Source organism: Lonchura striata, unplaced genomic scaffold (assembly GCF_046129695.1).
Source record: "Lonchura striata isolate bLonStr1 unplaced genomic scaffold, bLonStr1.mat Scaffold_157, whole genome shotgun sequence".
NCBI classification, from domain to species: Eukaryota; Metazoa; Chordata; class Aves; order Passeriformes; family Estrildidae; genus Lonchura; species Lonchura striata.
The window spans coordinates 12,163-35,168 of record NW_027461103.1 but is presented as its reverse complement, the minus strand read 5'-3'; the positions used below and the strand labels follow the sequence as shown (position 1 = coordinate 35,168).

At 38.6% G+C, this 23,006-nt stretch overlaps 2 long non-coding RNA genes across 2 annotated transcripts in view; both read left to right on the top strand.

Moving 5' to 3' along the window:
• Positions 1-22,659, top strand: part of LOC110478438 (uncharacterized) — a 72,411-nt gene extending 49,752 nt beyond the window's left edge. Inside the window, exons 2-3 of the long non-coding RNA XR_004148596.2 lie at positions 21,516-21,787; positions 22,181-22,659. This is a non-coding gene — a long non-coding RNA (uncharacterized LOC110478438). The remainder of the gene's footprint in view (positions 1-21,515; positions 21,788-22,180) is intronic.
• On the top strand, positions 7,467-8,746 carry LOC144248499 (uncharacterized). Its single transcript, XR_013341794.1, has 2 exons — positions 7,467-7,680; positions 7,784-8,746. It is a non-coding gene; the product is annotated as an uncharacterized LOC144248499 (long non-coding RNA).
• Positions 22,660-23,006: the final 347 nt, after the last annotated feature.

Below are 23,006 nucleotides of genomic sequence, written 5' to 3'. Positions count from 1 at the left end.
AGGAATGATCATGTTTTCTGCTGCACTGACAATGAAAGGTAATCCAAGGAGATTATATTTTAACAAATCATTAATTACATAGTTCAATATCTTAAACTGTATGGTAAACAGAGACGATGAGCCAAACAACCCAAATCTGTCACTGCTTCATTGCGTTAGGCAGCTGATGGGTTTCTTTACCCCAGAAGAGATTAATGTGGGGTTTTTTTCAGCTGTTTGTTGTGAAGCTGTGTATCTTAGATCAATAAAAGAACACAAATTTAGGGGTTTTCAATAGGTTTTCCCTCAATTCAAGTGCAGGAAACTGAATCTTCATGAAACATGCTTTTACAAGTGTAACAATTCAGTAACATAGAAAAAGAAAACATAGAATCACAGAATATCCTGAGCTGGAGTGACCCACTAATAGAAAAAAGTACTAAAAAGGAGTCAGCAGAGTCAGATTATATTAAAGGTGTGTTGTATGTCTCAGTGACTGTGCTCAGATGATTTGTGTTAAAATATAATGGCATGAAATAAAAAATGACAGAATTGTTTTATATGTCTAACTGGAGTCCAGATGGGTGTGCAGAAAAAAACCCAGGTAAATTACCCTCCCTAATTTCTCTGTGCAACTGTAGGGATCTAGTCTTGGGATCATGGAGACAAGGTGGAAAGGCTGCCATGATCAGAGCATTGCAGTGAAGAGATGCAGGCTCTGTAGGAGTGAGAGGATGCAGAGGGAAATGAGCCTCACCTTTCATGTGAGAAAACACTGAGGGTGCTGAAGGCCAGAGGATGGATGAGGAGACAAGGGAGAGTTCATGGGTTGGAGGAGGCAGGTAAAGGTCTGCTCTAGGCTGCCTGACTGGAAAGTGCAAGTGGATGAGGACTTCTATAGACAGATAGGAGCAGCTCTGGTCCTCATGGGCTTTTTCAACCACCCTGACATCCACTGAAGTAACACCAAAGCATGGCATGAGCAATCCAGAAGATTCCTGGAAAACATCAATTTCCTCACTCAAATGGTAAGCAACATGCAAATATACTTTGTGGCACCTCATGCAACCAACAATGAGGACCTTCTTGTGAAGGTCAAAGGAGTTATTTGCTGTAGTGGCCATGAGATGGTAAAGTGAAGAATAATTAAGAGGAGAAAGAGGCCTCCCTACAGGTGGTAGAGCTATTGGGTAAGACATTAAGAGTGCTGATCTATCAGTAATGATGTTTTCTTGTTTTGATTGTTTTGCCCACCCTGCCAATTCCTTGGCAAGTGAATGCCACAGTGGTGGCTAACAATTGCACATTCCCATGCAGTTGCAGCCCTCTTTGAAACAGAAATCCCTGCTTACAGTCAGCAGCCTCCTTGTCCATTTTACATGTGACTGGTGGAAGGAGCAGCATCTTCAATAGTCCACAGAAAACCAGTTCCATTCATAGCAAATAACAGTTCCTGCCTTGCACGACAGCATGTGGATTCTGCACCATCTAGAGCTGGGTATTGTCTTCCATTTCCTTGCCAGATCCAAGAACAGAAAGAGAATAAGCCCAGGATCTAGATAGAAGGGCGAGAAATAGTTCACCAGAGTCCTACAGATGTGGACTGCAGCCTACAAAAGAGATAAATAAAATTTTGGCAAACTGGTATTGAGAATAAAGGCAGGGTTTGTCAAAGTGAGACTGAGAGTACCACCATAAACTTACACACACAGTGAAAAATAAGAGATAACTTTTAAAATACACTTAAAAATCTCTTTATCTTTGGCAGCTAATAATTTTTCAGCACTTTGGCTAGAAATAGTGTTTCACCTCCTCCCAACCTTCTGCACATTGTCTGTACTTATGTCTCCATGTCACTGAAATGCAACAGTCAGGAACCTCTCAAAACCTTTCATTAAATGTACAAATGTACATATATTTTTAAAGGGAAAAGTAGTTTAAATATGTCAGTTTTTGAGCTAAAGAGATGTTCTCTGCAGCATAGAAAAGATAGATAAGGGAAAGTATAAGCAAAACACAAAAATGGAGGAATACGTCTTTGATGCCTTTAATCCTTCAAATTGATAATGATAATCCAGTACCAGAAAGAAAAGAAAGAACTATAAAAATCTCAAGACATTAGATATGCAGTGCAAACAAACTAGGCTGACCTCTTTATAAATCTCAAGAAATAAGAGTCTACATGCCTAAATTACCTGCAATATCGTCTAATTCCAGTAAGCCATGGGTGAATTTTAATTTACAGCATATATAAATATGACTGAGAATACTTGGAAAGCCATAATGTTTCAGATATTTTTCAACTTCCTTTTTGAAAGCCAAACTTTCAAGTCCATGGAAAAGATGAGAGCTTGCAAAAATCCAAAGTTTAAAAATGCTCATTTTTAAATTTCTAGTTCTTCACCATTAATTGATGCTTTCAAGCTCTGAATAACTTATAATGATAGCAATCAAAAGCAGCTGAAATGAAGTTTTGTGATTAGGAAAACAGTGGTATATTGATGGTGTTGTACATTTGTTTAATAGCCAGGGTCACCCAGATATTTTGTCTGAGAACCAATTCTTCCCAGAAAACTGGCTGCCTCTTCCCCAGAAGTGTTCTAGGCCAGGTTTGGGTGGGACTTGGAGTAACCTGGTCTAGTAGATATCTATATAGGCTTTGATGCAACAGGATAATCTGTGAGCTCTGACTCCACCCAGCACAAGTAGTCTGTACCCTGAAATGGATGTCTGGCTCTGCTTTGATCTCTAGAGATTTGCTTTGGGAATAGCAATCCCAGACCTCCACTCTTTCCTGTGGTCTTGGATATAGCTCAAGTCACATCACCCAATTATTCTTAGTGTTTGCTTTTCTCTTCCTGTTGTTACTTAATCAGGTTTAACTTCAGGGAGCAAAAAAAGCAACCTGAGGTCAACAGCAGACCCTGGACACAGATGAGCAGAAGACCACTGTAAAAGATGGATGTATGACTATCAGACAGGAATTTGGCTCTTGGGTACTTTTCTAAAAGGATTTCAGGGAGGACATGACAGGCTGAACTGGACTAGAAACCCACCAGAAAATGGTTCTCTGCACCCTCTGGTTTAAATTGGAGGTGCAGTGTCATCTGCTGCCAGGCTTATTTTGAGGATTCTCTTAGTTGCCTCAGGGCCTTTTCTCCTTTTAAGAATATATTGTTCTGTAATCAGTTTCTTCTGCATTTGAACCACTGAACAGATGCACAGACTGTCCTGGCTCCAGATCTTATCATTAATCCTCCCTCTCATATAAAGAGAGGACAAGCACCTTATTTCAGCCTGCATTAGTGACCATGCCACAGCCATTACTTGTCCCAGTTTGTCAGCAATCCAGATGATTCTCTTCTGACTTGCTACTCTTCCCATTTAGGTTTGGATAAGTTTCCTTCACTTTTCTAAATCAAAATGAATTATGCTGAGAGTAGTATAGTATATATATATATATATATATATATATGTTAACAAAATATTGTATACGGGAATTAGAGGTAAGCCTTATGCCAAATTCTGGCTATAATTCTTCAGCACTACATAGTAGATGATATTCAGTCTCCAGCTATTTAATATACTGCCTGATTTACTTTTGTTCACTGTTTTGGACAAAGGAAAAAGCATCTTAAATGGAAGGTGGCTAGAGAAAGCAATTCCAAATGTATAACTTTAAAAATTCAGCCTTCAGTGTGTCAGTTGCAGTGGAAAAGAATTAGCAATTTTAGCTCTTGCAGGTGTGTTTTCATGTGGTTTCATGTGTTCTATAAGGTGGCAACACGGGACATGAAAGCTGGAGATGAGAGTAGGATAAGAATTCTACAGTTCATATGAATATAAGGTTTGTTAAAATCCCATCTCTACACTATCAGTAAAAGATGTCAATGATGAGCAGCCCTGCCATATACTGGTCTAGAAAAAAAATATTTAGACCTTATTTCTGCGTGGAAGAAGTAACAATTTATAAATCCACCCTTATGAAAAGCAGAAAATAAGCCACCTATTCTATGTATGATACTCATATTACTATAGCTGGGCCATGTGGTTTTTAGAAAATCACTTTTCTGCACAATATTTAAAAAAAAAAATTAGAATGGTATTGCGAACACCTTATCCTTGAGTCATTTTGTGATCACTCTCCAAAAGGAAAGAACCCTCTGTCAGAGAAATGAGCATCAAGGGACATCCTAGAGGATTATGGCTCCATTTTAGATGTTTTTAGCAACAAATATTTAAATTTGGTACCTAATGGGTGAGTAAAGGGCTGATGCAGCTCTTGCACTGGGAGGGAGAGGACAAAATTAACAGTGAAGTTTGACCATTTGACCATTTATTCCTTCTTGCATGTACACATACATAAAAACAGAGGTTTTCCTTTTTCAATATTTTTAATATGAATATTTCTCTTTATAATCCTAAAAGAGAACACCAGATGAATTTTTAAAAAGTCACATCTGGATCTAAACTTTCTGTCTCAGATATATTATTAGATTCTCAAGTTCAAAATTTAAAATTTCCTTATAAAACCTCTCAGGCTGATCTATATAAAGTAAAGCAACCCAAACAGGTCTGAAAGCACTGATATATTGCACCATAGATTGATATATTCTTATTAAAAAGCAGCTACGGATTGCTCAAAGGAAAATTTATATTTCAAGCAGTGGAATAGAGAGACATCATAAAGTTTTTAATATAATTACTGGATGCCTTGTGATTTGGAGTTCTTTAAAGCTACAATAAAAATGGCATTTAAAAATAAATCACTATTCAAATATCTGTCAATTTCCATAATCTTTAATATAGCCAAAGGAAAGAATAATTTATCTAAAAATTTAGAAACAGAATATATAATAGAATATATCTTTCAAGTGCATGAGGGCCTCAGCTATTAAAACCAGCATCTACATTGGGACCTTCGTGCAGGTGTTGAAATCTGTGCTGGTTTTAGACTTCTGAAATCAAAGTCAGCGACAGAGGCCCCAGTAAAATAAATTGTACAGGCACATCTAAACTGAAAATTATGAACATTCTTTTAACTTCAGTGGGGCCACCAGTAAACTGTATGATAATCAAAAATTATCTATTAGTTAATTAGCTATTAGTCTAACTTCAGATTAAAACCACTATCTCAGCTTTGGAGACATACAAACATTACAGACTTTTGGTCCTGAGCCTTTTCTTTCTTAACAGAATTAAAAATTTAATCCAACAACATCCCGTTACCATAAATAAATAAATAAATAAATAAATAAATAAATAAAAGCTAAATATTTTCAAAAGTGTACGTCCATAATATAAATTATCACAAAGTTGCCTATGACATTGATCTCATACCTAGCAGACACAAAAAAATTAATCTGATTTGCCTCACAATTTTACAAACCTGCTAGTCTAATCTTATTACATGTTTTGTTGTTTCAATATTTATATCTATTATTTTATAAACACATGTTGCTGAGCCACATTTGGGGAGGAAGTAAATTATTGGTTTAGAACAAGATGAATATATCTGCTGTAACTTCCCAATGTATTTTTGAGATTGCATCAGTCTCAAGATCATTTCATGCCTTTGTTCCAGGACTATTCTCAAAGGAAATGACAACAAAGATATTGAACTGGCTTAGGAATATTTCTCTTCAACTTTACATTGTGGGGATTGTATCTATTGAAAGCTATTTCTTAAATTCAATTTAAATAGAAAATTTAGACATTTGTAGCATGTCTGAGTGTGATTTTAAAAACAAAACTACACTTAAGTACATCTCAGACTTAGAAAGTTCTAGCCAATAAATTTCAAAGAATTCTTCATGATGCAAGAAGCAGGTGAAGTTTTCTGAAGTGCCTGCAATATTTGTAAAGGAAGTCAGGATACCCTGACTGTGTGTACCCTAAATGCTTGATTCATTTTTGTTTTACTTGTTCTTCCTTGAATTCATTAAGCAGTGGAAGCTGCTACATTTATACTCTGAGAGAATATCCTCGAGGGCAGAGAGGCCCTGAAAAATCCGAGCAAGATGGGCAGGCACCACTTGTATGGGGTTTGACAGGGGAAAGGGCTGGTTCTGCCCTGGCCCCACTGGCTGTGTGTATGGGGAGCAGGAGGCTGGAGAGCAGCTGTGGGAAGAGCCCTGGGGCTCCTGGTCCATGGGCAGCTGGATCTGAGGCTGCAGAGCCCTGGCAGCCAGGAGGGACATCCCTGTCCTGGGGGCACGAGGCCCAGGCCAGGCAGGGATTGTCCCACTCTGCTCCTGGGTGGCCTCACCACGAGTGCTGGGGGCAGTTTTGGGTGCCACAATATCAAAACTATGCTGAACTGTTAGAGATGGGCCACAGGAGGGGGAAGGTCTGGAAGGTATGAGGAGAGTTGAGGGCACTTTGTTCAGCTGCACAGAGGAGACTGATAATGCCGTTGAGGGCAGGATGATATGAAAGAACTCCTGTTCAGAAGGCTTGAGAGTAGAACTCTGATTTATTTCAAATACATTGCTCTTTTATAGAGAGAATCATCCAGACCAATTCTAGTGGTCCTAAAGTAAAACATTACACATCATTGGTGTGCAGGGAATGATGCACAGTGGCAGAACTTATCTATAAACAATGCGAACAACAAGAGAGATAAAGAATTCTTTTCATTCTTTCTCAACTGTTTCCCAGGCTTCTGCCTGGTTAGAAACTCTCTGTTTTCTCTCTGCCTGAACTGAGAATATCCACAGACTGAGACCTCGCTGAGATCCTCAACATCCTCCCAAGGAGCAATGCAGGGGCAGCTCTGATCCCTGCTCTCTGTGACAGGGACTCAAGGAAATGTCTGGAGCTGGGTCAGGGCAGGCTTAGTCTGGATATCAGGAAAATGTTCCTCCCGCAGAGGGTGCTGAGCACTGCCCAGGCTCCCCAGGGAATGGGCATGGCCCCAAGGCTGCCACAGCTCCAGGGGGGTTTCAACAATGCTCTCAAGGATGCACAGGATGGGATTATTGGGGTGCCTTGTGCAGGGCCAGGAGCTGAACTGCATGATCCTTGTGGTTCCCTTCCAGCTCAGCATATTCTGTAATTCCACAAAAACTATTTATGACTGATTGGTCTCTTGGACTATTAATCTACTAGTCATTATCTCCTGAACAACAGATAAAGTATGATTTTTATTTATCTCTTCCCTCTCTTTCAGTCCCTTTTTCTTCTACTTCAGTAATGACCATAGTCTGGAAACATAAGATTAAAGCCGTATTTTTGGTCACTGTAAATATGAAAACAAACTCTTGTGGAAGTTATTTTTCCTCGCACTATCACTGTTCATTTGCAACAAGAATCATCAAATCACAGAGCACTTCAAGTTGAAATGGACCTTTAAAGGTTATCTGGTTCTAATCTCCTTGCCATGGGCAGGGACAACTTCCACTAGCCCAGGATGCTCCAAGCCCCATCCAACCTGGCCTTGGACTCTTCCAGGGATCCAGGGGCAGCCACAGATTGTCTGGTGTCGTGGTTTGACACGGAAAGATAATTTTTTCCGGAAGGAAGGGGTCAATTTAGATATTGACCAATTGAAAGTAGACACGCCTCTGAGAACACAGAGGGGTTGAAAGCAGAATTCCCAGGGGAACTCGCTCTCTTTGGTTCCGGTCAGCGTGCAGTGCAGACCTTCCCCCGCCCAGCCACGAGCTGGGTGGGGGAGGGGAAGCCCATGGCCTGAGAAAGGTAGGCTGAAAGCCCCAAGGGTGGTGAAAGGACTGGAACCGGGCTGGCCCCTGCAGATGGAAGGGTGGAAGAAATCTGGGATGTCTCCATTTTCCCCCCCCAGAGTTCCTCTCCCGAGAGGGAAAGCCGCAAGGAAGGAGGAGCGGGGGGAGCTGCTGCAAGGTGCCCAGTTGTGTGGGAGTTGCTGGATGTCCGGGCATCGAGCCATCCTGGGAGTTCGGACTTTTAACCCTTTCTTGAGAAAATGAAAGCTTTGTGAATTTTCCTTTCCCCTCCTCGGTTTGAAAGAGAGGAAGAGGGACACCTTGGACCCTGGGATGGGATGTTGGAAGGAGGAATTCTGGATGGGAGGGGGACAAGGAGTGGCTTTTGGCTGGACTTTTCCGTGTTAGCCACAACCTGAACCAAATCTTCTCCGTCAAGAGGGACTGTGTTTTGGGAGGATGCCAGTGAGTCAAGAGACCTGCTTCAGCTGAGAAAAAGACAAAAGTGGAGTGAACAGAGAAAAGGTTAGGGGGTTTGTGGTGGCGCCCCCTTGCCCTGGGAAGGGAAGAGAAGAGAAGAAGATCTCTGTTCTTGAGCCCTCGGCCCCAGGGGAAAATGGGGGGGACTGTGGTCCCAAACAATGAAAAACTGAACTGTTGTTTTCTCCCCTCTTGGCAGGGCATCCTTGAAAGGAAAAATCCTAAAGGCAGTCTGACCATCCATGCATTGGTGGTGAGAGCACTGTGCATGGAAAGGAGAAGGGTCACCATGGCAAACTTTTTCTCCGGGCGGTGCCATGTGTGACATGGAAACACAGGATGTGGAGCTGTGTTTCTTGGGGGGGTCTGTGGCACAGGAGAGACTCTGTTCCCTCGATGGACTGAGTATCGATTGCTTGGAGGGTGGAAACCTGATTGGGGTCCAGATTGTGTCTCACTGTGGTTTGTTGGAGTTGGGTGGTGGGGGGAGGAATGTTTTGCAAGGTTTTCATTTGATCTTTGTGTGGTTTTTTTCCCCCCCTCTTTAGTTTTCTCTTTTCTTTAGTAGTAGTAGTTTAATAAAGTTTTTTTCCTGTTATTAAGCTTGGGCCTGCTTTGCTCTATTCTAGATTCCACTTCACAGCATTCAAGGTAGGGATCACATTTTCATGGGGGCACTGGCATTGTGCCAGTGTCAAACCATGACATCTGGGCACTCTGTGCCAGGGCATCCTCACCCTCATAATAGAGATTGTCTTCCTTATGTCCAACCTAAAGTCATCATCTTTCAGTTTAAAGCTTGTCCTGTCCCTACAGACCTTGGTAAATGTTACTCTGCACCTTTCTTACATGGCTCCTTTGTACATCAAACGGGCTGCCATAAAGCTTCCTGGAGTTTTCTGTTCTTTAGGATAACAACCTCACCCTTTCCTCTAAGAGAGCAGTTCCAGCTCTTAGGTGATGTTCATAGCCCTCCTCTAAGTCCCATTCCAGCAGACCCATATCTTCCTTGAAGCAGAGCTGGAGCAGCTCTGCAGAGGGGTCTCACCTGAGGGGCCAGAGGAGCAGAATCCCCTTCCCCTGCTGCCCATGGTCAGCGTGGGGGGTTCAGGGCTGGGAGACTCACACTGCCAGCTCATGTCCAGTTTTGCTCCTCCAGTATCTGCAAGTACTTCACCTTAGAGCAATGGCTGAACTGATTAATTTACTAGAGAGCCAAATCATAACAAGAATCAGAGCCTTTTGTCATTACATGATGTGTTTCCCAGGTATTGAAGTGTTGGAGAAGCTGGTGGTAGCTCTACCCTCTCAGGTTGGTCAGATTATTTAGTACAAGCAGCTGCACTTACCTTTCCTTAGACTTTTGGTGTTTCTGTGCCACAGCCATTGGTATTATGGTATCAGCCTAACCATCCTCAGAATATCCCTTGGACAAATCTGCTCTCAGTGTGTACTTTAAGAATTAATGTTAGCTCTAACTAGAGACCAAATCAAACATGGACAGCTTCCAGGAAAGCTATTTCCTGTTTCCATATAGAGGACCTTATTTACAGCTCCCACATGCAATACACAATTAGAGTAGTAAATCTATTTATTCACAGAAAGAATAATGAGTGCCAAGTTAATAGGAAAACTTAGAGGCAAATATTATAAAAGCATTACTTTTGCTTGGAACACTATTAGCTATTAACAAGCATGTTCAAACAAACTGAAAAATGTCCAGAGGCTTAAGTGCTAATTCTGCATAAAAACCAACTGATTTTTAGCCTGTTTGATTTCCCTTCTGTTTTAATTGTATGGTACTTTCAAAGGATGGAATGGTGTATAGCTGCCCTTTGTTAACACCACATTTTGGTTCCAGATGTAACAGTTTCTTTTCTTCCTCTCACTCAGTTTACAACTTTGTTCATTCTTTTCTTAGAAACAAAATCATGGAATTTGTGAGATTGGAAGAAACTTTTTTTGGAGATAATTCAGTTCAACGTCTTTGATTAAGCAAGTTGCTCAGGGCCTTGACCTGAAAAATAATTAGAGGAAATTTGACTTACAAAATCACTGGAATTATTCCTCTTCCACCTTCCCTTTGGGGGAAGATACTGAAAACAAGAGATAGTAAATAGTATGAAGTCTGCCCCATAGTTCAGTGTGTGTTATCTCTAGATTTTCCTATTTCACTCTAAAAAAAAGTCATCGTAACAACGGTTGGCAAAAAAAGTCTCTACAGAACTCAATTTCCTTTGCTTTTTTTTGTCTTACTAGGAGTGAATAAACAAACTAAGCTATATAAAGCTAAACTGCTAACACATCTGAACTTTGTCCTGCCTCTTATTTAGACTGAAATGTGTACAAAGGGCTCTTTCAAACCTGCAACTCAAAACTGCAAAGCTTTCAAAGTCTGCAACTACCATGTTGCAGGTTTTCCATTGCAGTTTTCAGGCCAGCCAACAAATAAACAATGTACTGTTAAAACCAATAAATTATTCTACCCACTTTAGAGCAACATCTTTGTTTGTTCTTGGCCAAAAGAAATTATTTCATACAGTAATTCAGAAGCAGATCAAAACTGTCCATAGAGGAGAGGTCCCTGAGTACAGGGAATCAAGTGTTTCAGATTTTCTGAAGGCATAATAATGCCTTTGTTGTCAAATACAGTGTTCTTAACAGAGTCCAGATTTATTCCATGTAGTATTTATGTGTTATTTCAGAGAGAAACAGTGAGCAATAGAATGATTTTTTTCAGTATCTATAATTTCTTACCTTTCCTATTCCCCCCTTCCCTTTTAATTATCATAATTTGTGCCTTATCTCAGAACATCTTAAAAAACAAGTTTGAAGATTTAATCTAATAAAGTTGATTTTGCATCACATAGCACGCAGTCCATTCATTATGTTTCATAATCCTTTTTTCTCCAAACATTTCTGGCTGTTGTTGCTTAATTTTAACTTTAACTATCTGAGATCCCATAATGACTTTTTTTTACATTTTAGAATTTAAATAAAAAATTATATTAATTGAATGGTATCAATTTTGAAATGAAACATGGCCAAACCAGTTCTCATCTTATTGTTTGGATGGCTTTAGCTTTCCAGTTTAGTTAAAAAAATAAAGGTAAATCATACTCAGAAGGAGAGGAAATTATATGTTTTGATGGTGGACCTCTATAAATGTTTAGTATGCATTTTTTTACAAACAAGAAATCTCTCTAGACTTCAGGGGTTGCAATCATCATTTGTGACACAAAACCTATTTAGACATTAGCTCCTAGTGTAAAGATAATGTATATCTCCCTTGTAAACTTCTGAAGAAAACTAAAATACAACTGTGAAACAAACAGCAGATACTCAGGATTACAGCTATTTGTTTCCTCAGTTACGTAAATGAGTGATTCTTAAAAAATTTTTGCAATTATACTATGTTCCAAGGTGATGTCAGCAAAAGCACCTTGTGACTGGAGATGTGCTGCAGGTTCTTTAAACTGCCATTGTCAGCACCAGTATGTCAAGCATCATTAAAGAGCACAATTTAAATTCAACAGAAAAACACAAGTAAAAAATCAAATTATAAATCTGATTTTATAGATGTCCAGAAAAACTGATGTAATTAAACTTGGCTGAAAGAAAAAGAGATATGAAATTAACTAGGGAGAGATCTCAAAAAAAAATCATGCTGCATCCTTGTCCCAAAGTAGGGCTTGTGTATAAAATGCAGTTAATATTTTTTGTTCCTATTTAATACAAAAAAAGATCAAAGATTCTATCAACTTTTTTAAGGAGTAAAATGCCCTAATCAATAAAATCTGAAACCCTAGTGTAGCACATAATTTTTCATCTATTTAATAATTCAGTGCCATAATACATAAAAACAAAGTAGAAAGCCCAATTTTAAAACAAATATAATGACAAAACCACTAAAATATTAATTTTCCCAGGATTTTTCTGGGGGTTTGAGCACAATCTTATCAAAACCTAGACAGAATGCCTGTTCCAAAAACCTTGCATAACAATGGACACCACTTCTCTAAAAATTTATTTATATAGCTCTAATGCCACGGGCTTGCCTAAACTTGGATAAAGTACTCACTCAGGTATATGTGAATTGGATGCAAAGTTGAACTCTTGAGAGTTCTACAGGCACTAGTTGCTGGTTTTATTACAAATTTATCATCTGTTTCTGCTTGCCCCACTGCATCCTGTTCCATTCACCTAAAATGTTTAGTGGCAGAGCCACCATGCCTTTCATTCTGTTGGCATTGCATCCAGACTGACAATGTACATCAAAAGTGGCTGCTTTCCAAATCTGAAACATACATAAATCTAAGGAAAAATCACTTAAACCATGTCTTCTGTGTGTTCCATCACCCATCTCTCACCAGAGCCCTGGATTGACTGTTGTATCTTGATCTCAGCCTCTTGATCTGGAGTACTAACAGAGAATGTGGATCATTTCCCTTCTGCCTGCTGCCCTGGTGCTTCCTCAAATCTTATTTAAAAGCAAGCACTGACCTGCAGATTCACATGAAATCAGTAATTTCTATGACCATATATGTGATTACTAAATTGCAAACTCTTAGGGAGGCTTGTTCATTCTTTCTTTTTTTTTTTTCCCTCCCTCCCTGTTTGTTTTTGGTTTTTTTTCCCTTCTTACCCCTTGTTCCTGAGAGTGATATTAATAAAATAAAAACCAAATAATTTTCAGAAAATAGTGGTGTTAGAAACTGTGTCTTCTGTCAGGTATTTAGACCAGAAAATTCACACAAGTGGCTGTCTCCCAAGGAAAGGATGACTTTGCAAATTAACACTGCATATGTACACATACTTTTAATCTCTTCTGTCTGCCACAGAGGAAGCAGAATTACAAGATTATGTTGCAGTACATTTTCTTTCAATTAAGAAAGAGTGAAGCTTGAGTTCTGTAGTATTCAAATATCATTTGGATCCCTAAGAAAGAGAACTTTTACACTTACATGTCATTAGTCAATCATCAGAAAAATACAGAATCAATGTATTAGGAGTCAGTTCTCCACTCATTTAAATCATCTGGAGTATCAGCTTCTTACACATCCCAGTGAATTGCTGCTGTAAGCAGTGAAGTATGCAAGAAAAAATCAAGAGGTTCCAAGCAAACAAAGAGTGAAATTTCTATGTAATTCCCCATGTTTTGCTTGCACATAAATTTGTTGCAAAAGAAAAATGAAACTATGTTCTGTCCTTAGCAAGCTGCTCCAGATGGGCACCTTGAGTAGAGGGGGTGGCCAACATCCTGGAAAGATCCCTTCTCACCTCAAACTTATGAAGTTTGAGTAACTTATGAAGTATGAGTTCATTAATGTATATCTGTACATCACCTAGGGAATCAGAGATCAGTGGGACAGGAATGCTGAAAATATTGATAAACCAACTTCAAAAGTGAGGATATTAGTTGATGGATGATTATTATCAATACAGCCAAGGGCTAGCTCTTGCTTAGCAGTTACTGGTTAAACAATGAGTGATAGTACGTGGTCGTCCTGCCTTGCTCTGCAAAAGAAACAGGGATGATGTTATTGGCCAGTCAACATATTTTGCATCTTGCTGGTTTTGTTCCTTGCAGATGATTTCCTGAATCCCATTTGTGCCATTTGATCTCCTGCAGGTATGTATTATTTACACATTTGTGCTTGGTGATGTACATGTTGTTAGCAAATCACGATGTACAGTTGGCTATACTGCATTCTTGGGTTTTGTTTGGTTTTTTTGTCTTTGTTTTTTTTTTTTTTTTTTTTCCCTGTAGGAAAATGATTAGTTCCTTTGTACTCTACATGATTTGAATAAACACCCTGTAAATCTTTTGCATGTGCAAACAATGAAGGCCCAGACTTTGCTGCCATTACTATATCCAAAGGTGTATCGTTAACTGGGTATTAAATGTGTTAAAATTTACAGCCTACAGTATTCAAGTACAAGTAGAAATCAATTATTGTTTCCTATTAAAGCAGGAGTTATGGGCTATTAAACAATGTCTCAAATGGACCAAGGTTATTACTGGAAAAAAAAAAAATTAATGGGAAACATTCTAACTCAATACACTCATGAGCTCTCACAGCAAGGCCCTTGATTGTTAGTGTTTCAAAATGATGTAGCATTACTGATCAATACAGAGGTAAGAATGACCATCAGGTTTTATCAGACCTCTGTGTCATGAAAACGAATGAAGTTTATGGAAAAGTGAGGCACGTGCCTGCAGACAAGTGAAAATAAATGAATTTGCTGCACAATTATGTGCAAATCCCTGATGACATGGTACTTTTGTGGTGCAGCTCAGTACAATGCACTTCATATGGGTTTCTAGTGCTCCCCAAACACTGATGGAGCTTTCTGAGGAAAAGCAGAATTTAGAAATGATGATAATTATTTAGCACATTTTCAAATCTCTAGCCAGCCATTTAGATGACAGCTAATTTAAATAAACTTTTTGGTTAAGTTTGTATAAAAACATTGCTAATATTAAAATATAATAAATACACTACACTTACTTTATCCACTAAACTTGTTTTTTAAAATAAGATTAGGTTTGTTAATAAAAGTATACCAATGCTGCAATTATTCTTTTAGTTTTGATCCAAATCCCACTAGAGGCAATTGAAAATCTCCCAATTTTAGATGGAACAGGATCAGGCTCTGTTTTTAAATTAGGTTTTGCCTAGGAAAGAGCACTGATATCTATTAAATGGTGGAAAAATGAGTAACTACTGCCTAATTTTAATATATTAAGCCTTTATCTATGTAAAATATTGCATTATACAGTTTATTAATGGGTAATAGCAAGGAAATAATAAAAAGCCAAAATTTCCTTCCAAAATGACAAATTGAACTATGTTCAAAGACCTGTCTGTATTAGATGTGTTGTTGAAAGATTTCACTCTGCTGTGTAGTTAAACACTTCTCTTACATGCTTCCAATGGATCAGTGGAAGATGGAATTCAGAAAACCACCTCACCTTTGAGTTCAAAATAAAACAAAAACATCACGTTGTTTTAGTGAGCAAAGGAGAAGAAATTAGAAAAAAGTAATTTGAAAAAAAGTAATTAAATTCATAAGGGTGAAATAGTCCTCTTTTAACCTGTAACCCTCAATATTCTAATACTGGTAAAAGGTAACCTTGGAGAGATTTGCCTTAAGTAATTGAAAAATTCTTTATCTCAAAGTTCAAGTTTTTAATGCAAAGGACGGACAAATGAGGATGCAGAAAGCCCATCACCCTTCCAAAACAAAGTGGGTTACATGGACTCTCAGTGCACTGAGGCTTTTTTTTTCACTCCTTCTGTCTCCTTTCCCCAAGACCTTCTATCCCAAATAATGTCCTCTAAAGGACTCTTCCATTGCAGATGGGCACTGCAAAGCCACTCTGAAATTGCTTCCTCAATTTTACCAGGTCTCTAATATACTAAAATTAGATGCTCATATTATATGCTCATATAGTTATGCAATTTTTTGAGTACATAATTATAGTGTAATTGTCCACTCTTTTAAGATTTCTCCTTACTCAAGAGAAAAGGGAGTTAGGAAACTAGATTTTCAGAGCAATTTAAAGAAATTAGATGTTAACTCCTTCAAATCAAATAAATGGTGCCTGACAGGAGACCTGTGGGATTCTTCAGTCACACACTGCACATATATACTTGTATAGGATCATTCCAACAACACTGGTCAAATGCTTAAAAATTATTTTTCCTTTTTAGTTGCAAAGGTTATGAGACAAGAAGGAAACACTGGGGCAGTAGTGCTTCATGGTGTGGAAAAATTATAAGTACACTGACTGTTTTCTACAGGGATGCCAACAATTCTGTCTCATATGTTCAGCAGAAAAGGAAAGTTAAATCCATTTGGTGATAAAATAATTCTGAACAAAATAATTCAGTCAGTCCTATTAAATATTTCAGGCTGAACTAGTCCTTCCCTTATTATTTTGAGGTCTCTGTAGGCTGAGCAGTTCAATGCCAAACATGCAGTGCAGCCCAGTCTTCCTTCCTCAGCAATTTCCACCTCTGAAGAAAGAAATGAGCTCTCATGCAGATCTCTTTTACTCGATTTTTCCACTTAGGAAGCTTCATCCTGCTGGCACTAATTACTCCTGTCACTCGGTTCTCTAAGTCACTGACAGATTTTAGCACCAAGTGCAATTCCACTTAGGACAGACTGGGGAAGGAGCTTCCTTTCTTTAGAGTGAGGGAGCTGTCTCTTTCCAAAACCACAAGACTGATCAAGCAAAACATTCAAAGAAAAGATGTCTGAAGATGTCTTCTCCTTTACTATTCATTTTTTTTTGAAATGTCTTTGTAATATACCACATGCAAATAAAACATCAATCCCCCTGCAAAAACCCAGGAAGGTAACCTGCAAACATTCCTTCCAAAGCCTTTTTTTTTTTTTAAATATAAAATGTCAAGAGACATTAGAAATCACTGTGGAATCCCCATGTTTTTAGATATTGATTATTCAACAGAACAAGGATCTGAGCAACATGAGCTAATGACTCAATCAGTCTTGCTTCTAGAAGGAGATTTGGCCAGTAGAGCAAGCAGATTAAATTGGCCTGTGATTTTGCATTCTGCATAATTTAGTGACAGACATCATCTTTCTTGATTTGCTTATTGTAGCCCTTAAGATCTAGGGAAAGCACTGAGAGTTTAGGAGCATCCTGATTTTCTGGAGGGGACCATGTGCAGGAGGAATGTGCCCCACCTCTGGCTGATGGAGTCATGTCACAAGGGGACAACAGACTTTGAGAGTTCCTCAGCTGATTAGTGAGGAAGACTTAAGCTGACCTAGGCAATCAAGGGAAATGTTTAAAGAAAAAATGAGCAAAAATTTGTTGTTTTCTTTTCCCACTGCCTTGGTTTTTAATTTCAATAAAAATATCTCAGTATTCAACTCTTTGTTTCATGCTAGGAAGTTACATGGAGGCGTCTGAACAAAAGGAAATATCCTCAGAAGAGACTGACTTTATTGTTTCATACTATATTTGGTCTTTGTGACAAGAGTGGCTTTGTTCACTCAGGGTTTGTGACAGCCACACATAGAGCAGCTGTGATTCCATTTGTTCTATGAAAAGAACTATTGCTTTATCAGGAATCATAGGAATATATCAGGAATATAGGAATCAAACAGAATGGTTTGGGTTGGAAAGGACCTTAAAGTTCATCCAGGTCCACCCCTTGCCATGGGCAGGACATCTTCCACCAACCCAGGTTGCTCCAAAGTCTGTCCAACCTGGCCTTGGACACTTCCAGGGATGGTGCATCCACAACCCCCAGGGCACAAGTGCATGACCTTGCAGTTATTCTCCTGTTATTCAAAAAAGTAACTAAGTGACAATCAGTTAAATTTTATTGAGAGCAGCAATTGAAGCAGGGGAGTTAAATTTGTCCAGTCTTGGGAAACACTAATTTCTAAGCCCACACACACCCACCTGCACATATGCTGGCCCTGGATGCATGCCAGCCTGAGTTCCTGCTGAGACCACATGGGATCAAATACCCCAAACCCTCATCCATTTTACATCCAACATAGACCAGGCCATCAGATGTCACAGAGCTGTCATAGTGCAGGGAAATCATGCTAGTTTCTATCAGCTGAGTTTATTTCTTAGTAAAGATGCAAGATGCAAAATGCAAGAATATTGTTCTGTATAAAGGGATCAGACAGAGATTACAGAAAAAAAAAGGAATTGCATAAATTATACAAGAATCTATTCGTGTCCTGTCCTCATCTGACCTCATTTAATCTCAAATTAAGTAAATAATCCAATGCTGTATTATATTTTGAAATCACCCTGCATAAAACTTAAAGTTTTCTTAAATAAAAGTGCTGCTGTGCTGGCAGAACATTTCCAAAGCAATACAATTTTAGTCAAGTCTAACCTGTCTTTTAAGATGTTTAAGGCCTTCACTGTCTGAGTGCCTTGAGAATGTCTAATAGAATGTGCTAATCTTGATAACCTGCTAATTAGGTGCCACCAACATCTGATGTCCATGTATATCTTGTCCTTGCTAGGAGGAACTGGTGTTTTCACACACATAAAGTCTCATTCAACGTGTCTTCATGCCAGTCTTAATATTTGAACACAGATCTTAACTGAGGAAAACGGTGCAGGCGTGTGCAGAACTGTTTTGTACCAGTGTGGGATAGAGCTAGCACACCAAGTAACCAGTTGATTTATGGTGCACAGCACATAGAGGAAAAGAAGTGTGAATAACACAGAGCATTTTGCAGCTATTAATAGGGTGCATTTACACAGATGAGTGAAGACTGTTGCATGTTCCTCCTGACTTAAGATTCCTATCATATGGTAGAAAACTTTCAATCTTTAAGACGCAGTAATCTGAATTTCATCAGAAATGTTCTATTTTAGTGCTGAATATTTACCTTTATTTTAAACTCTTGAAATGAATGCATTTGGTGAGGGTTTTAAACAATCACAAAAAGTTATTCAGGAGAATAGACAACACTGAATCCTTATAAGAAAACAGACATATTTCATGTTTCTATGAGATATGAAGTTCAAGATGATCTGATCAGAAACTGTTTTAGTTTTTGCCTGCTGAGGATCTGAATTGTAATTCATAGAATAATTCAGTGAATAAAAATGTGCAGATTTATCAGTCCATATATCCTGATTTACACAGCAATTGCAAAAGCAGAATTTCAATTCTTGAAGACCATTTTCTTGCTCTCTGCACCTCCAGCAATGGTGTGAGTGGGTATAGAATGTCTGGGTCCTGGCCATGTGCCTCCCAGCTACTGCAAAAATTAACCTTGTCCTGGCCAGAACCAGGACACAAAGAATTTTAAAAATTAGCCATTACTATAAAATAAACTAGAAAATGCAATTTTATGAAAATAGCACAATACTGCTGTAATGTGGCAGAGAGCTGTGATATTTTTTTGGTTAGGGTTTTTTTTTTTCAGTGAAAAAGGAAATTTTCACAATGTTTTCTCAGAACAAAATCTGGAGGTCACACTGCTTGTTTTTAACAACTCATTATAGTAGGATATCCATATATTTTATCATTTCAAAATGTTGCTAGTTCTTGGACCTATTTAAATTAGGGTGATATTTCCTATGTGTACAAAATAAACATAGAGCACAAGAGGAAAACTACATCAAACAATGCACTAAGATCCAAATGGTTACATATGCATGGAGCTTTTCTAGGTTTTCAATTTCTGTTTAGCCTGCTTCATTAACACAAAGATGGAAAACAAGTTATTCTTGCATGTTTAAATCCAGATTTTAGATTTAACTCAAGTCTTTTGATATCTGGAATGAGAAAGGAGCAAGGCAAATGGTGACATATTAGGGAGTGACACAGCCTTTAAAAACAAACAATGTGAACTTCATTAAAAAAAGAAAAGCTTCCCCACAGCCAATGTTAATATCATTTTTATGGCTGGAAAAAAAGATCCTGTTTTGTATCTTTTCAGAAAATTATTGGAGGTCTTCTAGGATCCATCCGTCCATCCATCCATCCATCCATCCATCCATCCATCCATCCATCCATCCATCTCAGTCAGTTTCTGCATAGTCCTGTGTGGCTGCAAGCTCATTTTTGCACTATGGACCAAAGTAAAAAACATTACTATTATCTTCAAGTAAGTGTAGTATATTTATTAGATTTGAATATTACCAATGCCTTTATTACCAAGTCTCAAAATTTTAAACAGAAAATTTAATTTAAATCAGCTTTCATCTGAACACTCCTGGGTTTGAAAGCTTTGTAAATATTCACCCTAAAATAAATACTTTGCTATCTAGAAAGAGTTCACATAACAGTTGCTTATTATTCTTTAAAACAAAGCAAGCCACACCACCAAAGTACTTCTTCAGGCTGTGAATTTATCCTCCTGAACCACACAAAAAAATTTAATATTGACTACCAGACAAGTCCCAGTGGAGAAGGAAGGAGATATTCTGACAACTCAGAGGCAAATTTTTAAGAGACTTTTCAAGAAGGCATAGAGTGACAGGACAAAGGGAAGTGGCTTTAGGTTGAGGGATGGCAGGGTTAGATGGGATACTGGAAGGAATTTTTCCCTGGGAGGGTGGGCAGGCCCTGGCACAGGGTGCCCAGAGCAGCTGTGGCTGCCCCTGGATCCCTGGCAGTGTCCCAGGCCAGGCTGGATGGGGCTTGGAGCAATCTGGGATAATGGAAGGTGTCCCTGCCCATGGCAGGGGTGGCACTGGATGGGATTTGAGGTCCTTTCCTACCCAAAAGAGTCTGGGGATCCATGATTCCATGATTCATAAGTGTAAAAGTGCCACTTAGGACTACACTGTGTATATTTTTAATTGGTTTAAATAAGAAGTATTTTCCTAGGTATGTGATCTGCTGTTGGCTGATCTGGGTATCATGAGGAGGAAGGAAGAAGTGAAGATAAACTGAGAGCTAAAGGGCAAGAGCAAGAGTGGGAAAGAGACACCAAAACCATGTGCTTAGGAAAAGAGCAACTACCTAAATCCTGCTTGTGTCATGCAAGGATCCAGGATCTCTGAAAAAGCCTCAGAGATAAGCATTTCTTCAGCCAAAGGCACTCAAATTTAAGGCAAAACACTACTGTATTATTTACAGCATAAAATCTCTTGAAATCGACTTTCATGAGCTTGATAATCTCGACTGAATTTTAAATTATCCTTTAAAAATTGCCTGCCTAATTTTCATCTTTGGATTCCCAGGTTGGAGAGAAACTCTGCATCTCACAATGATTCTGAACAAAAAAAGTCTAAAAAATTATACTTTTTTTTTAATATATCTTTGGATAGTTTTTGGTCTAATTGGTTATGAAAATCCATGTACATAATTTCATGTTCTGCAGGAAAAAAGATTTTTGGAAAAAAATGCTGTGGTGTGTCTGTGAGAGGGAGAGATTTCCTTTTTATATTTTTCAATGGTTGAACAAGAATAAATCACTGAAATGGACACCTGCAGCTAAATATGAAATATTAATTCAACACAGTAATAAATACAATATTATTCTCAGTGGCCCTAATTATAAATAAATCCCAACAATCTTCTATCACCATTTCTTCTGCTTTACTAATGTGATTCATTTGAAAAACAGTCTATTTTCATTAAAAAAACAACTGAAGTAATTAACTGGTCTCTCTTTACCCACTTCTGAAGCAAAAAAAAAAAAAAAAAAAAAAAAAAAAGATTCAGAATATATAACCTCTGTTATTTATCCATTTTAAATTAACATAGAAGACCTGCTCCTGGTAATCAAAGAATTCATGGGAAAACAAGGAAACAAAAAGCAAATCTGCTGATTGCTCGCTGTGTTAAAGCAAGCTCGGTTTAGTTTTTTATCTCCTTCCCTTTTCCCTTCATTCTGCAGGTAAATTACAGCAATCCCCACCCTGAAGAAGTTTAGAAGAGGCAGACCTGTTCCCAGAGGAACAAACGGGCTCTTTCTAATGGCCCTCAAATCTCTCTTCTTGCACTTGAGTTCATCCTCCCGTGCTCCCTGCTCTGAAAAAGGCAGCTGGCAGTGAGCTCCAAGTCCTGCTTTTACCCACATCTCCGAGGGGCTCAGATGATGGAAAACAGACATGAATGACTGTGGAACACACGGAGCTGAATCTAGGCAAAAGAAAGTCATCCTACAAGGTGTGTTTTTAATGGGAGTTCTGGATGTGTGTTTGGTGGGGTTTTTTAACGGTAATTTGTTTCTTAATGATGAACAAAAAAGCAACAAATTATTTAGACAGAGCTGATTTGAATTAAAGAGCCCGTGACTTTATATTTAATTGCTTTATTCTTCTTTAGATCTAGATACATTAAAAAAAATCCAGGGAGCATCCATGCAGCCCATTGCTTATGCAAAAAATTTCTGGAAGCTTCCAGAGGTAAAAGTATCTGGGGATGCTGTAATTTCTGTCTTCAGGGCCATGATGGTTCAACAGAATTCCCTGGTCCAGATAATTAATTTTTTTTTACTTCTATTTTTTCCTGAAAATAATTAATTTTTTCTGACTTTTACCTCCTGTTCTTGAACCACAGGACTCTGAGAGGTGGTGTGATTAGATGGGATATCAGGAAGCAATTCTTCCCTGGGAGAGTGAGAAGCCCTGGCACAGGATGCCCAGAGAAGCTGTGGCTGTCCCTGGATCCCTGGAGGTGTCCAAGCCAGACTGGATGGGGCTTGGAGCAACCTGGGCTGGTGGAAGGTGTCCCTGCCCATGATGAGGGATGGGACTGGGTGATTATTAAGGTGCCTTCCAAGCCAAACAATCTGGTATTCCATAATTTTCTGATCTGTTATGGCCACAAGCTTAGTCACCCCTGTGAAAGAACCAGAGAGAGACATGGAGGTACCCAACATCTGGGCAGGAATCGATTGCCAAGTCAAAAGGAATTAATTTTGTAACTCCAATGGTGAAATTCAGGTTTGTGTCATAGTTACCAGCATGCTGTAGCTTGATACGTTGTGTCTGTGTCCACACTCAAGTGTGAAGTAATAAAAAACATCACAAATCAGAGTTAGTAAATAAGTTGAATTATATATCCTCACAGAAGGAATGGGGCCACTTCTGGCCTGTAGAAGAGTCTGATCAAGCTCACTTTCTGCACTGGGAGAAAAAGAAAATATGGATTTTTTAAATATTTTTCCCCAGCAGGCAATAGTTCAGTGGTAAATCCTTCAAACTAATTTTGGGGAATCAGAGACAGGAGTAATGTACATATAAAATCAGAAGTGACAAGAATCCCTCACTGAGCTTTCTGGAATGCTACCAGGATGGAATTGGTGACCATTCCAGCCACATAGGCAGACATGATATGAGACTTATGGAATTATACAAGAAAAGACTGCTCTGGTTATATATTT